Source organism: Halyomorpha halys, unplaced genomic scaffold (assembly GCF_000696795.3).
Source record: "Halyomorpha halys isolate HHAL.00 unplaced genomic scaffold, Hhal_1.1 Scaffold392.1, whole genome shotgun sequence".
Lineage (NCBI taxonomy): Eukaryota > Metazoa > Arthropoda > Insecta > Hemiptera > Pentatomidae > Halyomorpha > Halyomorpha halys.
Window position 1 is genome coordinate 727150 of NW_027114089.1, and position 3535 is coordinate 730684.

Here is a 3535-nt window from a genome sequence, read left to right on the forward strand (position 1 = left end):
TTATAATATTATTTATGTTATTTTTTTTCTTTCAGAACCCCTCAATCTGAAACAAACAAGGATATATGTCGATATTCCTTCTTGTACTGTAGTAAAGTTACATTTTAAGCAGTTTTTTCTTTAGTGTGATGGGCTGCACTGAAAATTCGTGGAGTAGGTCTAAAGTGTTGGGGCTCACTTTTATATCTATAGATTTATTTTTTATAGTAATTGGAGAAATTGCTAATTTGAAGAGTTTCAAATCCAATTTTTAAAGAAAATATACGTTTTAAGGGCCTCCGAGTTTTCATATAAATTTGTTCAGAGAAAAATGAAAATTTATCTGAAACTGAAATAACGTTTTCAAGGTTTGTGAATGCCACTGTTTATTCTCAATTTTCAAAATAGAGTCCTCAAAAGGTGCCTTTTACTTTGTTTATTTGAATTCATTAAATCTCTTTCGTTAATTGGAATAAAACAGTTGATAAATATAAACTGTAAAGTAGTTGATAACTAACGAGAAATATTTTATCAGACTGAAAAAAATTCCTGAAATAAAAGTAGGATTTTAGAAGAATAATATATAAAGTCGCAAAACAAATAAATAATATAAATTTAGAAATAAATGTTTTTTTTTTTTTTTTTTTCTTTTCTTACGTCGGCCCAAGACTCCCGTTGGAGTCCTACACTGCGAAATAAATGTTTTCGTGTTTATACGGAAATTATGACAATATTCAGTTTATATTTTGACATACCTATTTCTGAGTGGATTAATTGATCTCACACATGTAATAAGGAACTAACAAATATAGTTACGTTATTTTGACTATGTTTACAGGTTTTTATATCGCAGCATGAACATAAGACAGAGTATTCTTTCAAATCTGAATTAGATATTGAAATAGCCTTCGATTTTTGTGTGTAATAAAAATTATGCATATAGCGTATCTAAGATAAGTGGTATCTGAAATTTCATAAAAGTAGAGCGGTATCTGAAATTTCATAAAAGTTGAGCGGTATCTGAAATTTTATAAACGTTGAGCGCTACCTGAAATTTTATAAAAGTTGAGTAGTATCTAAAATTTGTGCTCCACACAATTTTTTTTTTTTCACAGTGTGATTATATTAAGTACTCCATAGTTTTTCAAGACACATATCTTAACACCAATATTCTTTTCTTTTGTACCTTTCATATTTGCATCATGAAACATGCATGTTTGCAAGGATGTCATTTTCATTGGATGATGAAATTAGATTAGATTACATTTTTATTTAGGGCGATCAACATCTTGGTTATTACGCCCTTTTTACTTTATTTATCTTCTTGTCTTTCACATTTGATAGATGAATACAGACTGTTTTCTTTTAATACTGGTCGATATTGGTGATTTATATTTTAGTATAAAGTTGAGTTTCTTTCAGAAAGAAATTTTATTATTTTGTCTATGGTTTCTACTGAGTCTTTAAGGGCCAATTCTCTTGTACGAGGAATTTTGTTATTTTCGAAGGCTGGACGAAATGATGAGCATTCTTCAATTAAATGCTTTATCGATAACGGGGACTGACAGGTTTGGCATTTAGGTTGGTCTTCTTTTGTGATTAGGTGTAGGTGTGTTAATTTGGAATGTCCTAAAGTTGGCACTTGTCCACTTTTATGTGTTTTTAAAAAACATTTCTTAGTTTATTGGTGAGTGGTACCTCAGCCCACATTGAATCCCAACTTTTTCGGACTCATTTCCTTAAAAATGCCTTTATGTCTTTCGGCTCGTAAATTTGGAGTGGTGGAACGTTCATTGTAGCAGCTGTTGATGATCAGAGATATCTAATTCTATAATTTTAAATTTCACTTATCTATATTTTGAATATATAGTAAGAGGATGTATTGCGATTGTGCCAAACTTTGAGTTTTCAACGGAAATGCATGTTTTGAGATCCTCATAGTCGAAATATCTTGATTGCAATGTCCTGTGTGTGCATAGTTTAGCTCAAAAACGAAAAGCAATACGAAAGTGGAATTACATATTTAAGGAAGATATATATTCTGGGATGTTACGGAAACGTTTTTGATAAAATCGACTTAACCGAAGTCCTACTTTACATTAGGTTTTTATGTTTTTTCGATATTCTCTAAAACAACTTTAAGGATTTTGATTAAACTCGGTACATCAATATTTTATCAAGTGATATTTAATATCAGCTAGGTATTATGTTCATCGAAATAGTTAAACGGGACTTAAATGACGAATTTTCAAAAAATCGTCCTCTAAACTACTTTTAGTTTTGTTTATTCAAATTAATTAACCATTTTGCATTGTTAACAGTAATACAAAATGTGTAAATATGGACTATGAAAGAATTTCATAGTTAACTAAAAGAGAATATAGAGAAATAAAGACAGCAGTTTAGAGAGTGAAAAAGCGGAGACAGCCGGGCATGACCGATCCCTCCCGATGCCAATTATTTGTACGGGTGTATCATATTTTATTAAACTGTTGTATCCTTGGCTAGGGCAGAGTAGATATTAGTCATTCACACCTCGATTAACCCTAAAATATGAATTTTTAAAACAGCAGAATAATGAAAAATTTCGTACCGCACCATATGTTTACTATGGACATTAATTTTTGAACGTTTAGAATCAAATATTATTCTTTTATAAGTATGGTTAAGCAATCTTATAAGATATCCTGAAAATTTTGTTAGAATCTAGTTTAACCGGAGGACTTTTAATGATGAACAGTTATAATTAAAGGTGTGGGCCGATGAGATATGATTGGTTGAAAATTTTGCCAGTTGTGAAGTAGAGAGATATTAAGTTATCTCATTAGGCCAATGAGAGAAGAGATTTAGAGCCCTATTAATTAGTGGACCAATGACGGCTGGATGATGAATCTATAGAGCCGCTTCATTAACAGCCTACTTAATACCTCTCCAAGCCTAACTTTTACTGTAAACATTACGATTAACCTTGATCTAACTTAATCTTATGTACTTGAAAGCTGTTTCAAGCCTGCTTATTAACAATCTCAAAACTACGTTAAGGTAATTTTTTTAACTTTATAGTTATTTACTGGCTCATTTTTTTTTTTAATTATAGAGGCTTTTTTAATTAAATAGGCTACGAAATTTATCCAATCCGTGACAATGCATTTCATACATAATTGAGCAATTAGTTGTAGAAAGAGATCTCTCATCCAACTTCTTAAATTTAATATGATGTCTAGTACAATTTTTGGCGCCCAAATCTTTTACAAGTTTATAAGGAAGATATTATTAAATAAATGGGCCATTGTTTTGATATTCATTTTTATTAATTAATGCACACTGGAATGTGTGTAAGAGTTGAGGACTACCTCACAGTGGACGTTTGTTGCCGAGGTTTTGAGCCGTCACGTTACGAATCTCATCGGTCGCACTGGTTCGATTCTGGTTTGGGTGGGTTGACTTTTCTCAACGGCGGCCCCACGGAATGAATACTTGGTCCTTCTACTTTGGTCAAAATATGTTAGTTATCTGAAGGATTCCTCCCCCCCTCTCCCCCCCCGTGTGTCAGAAA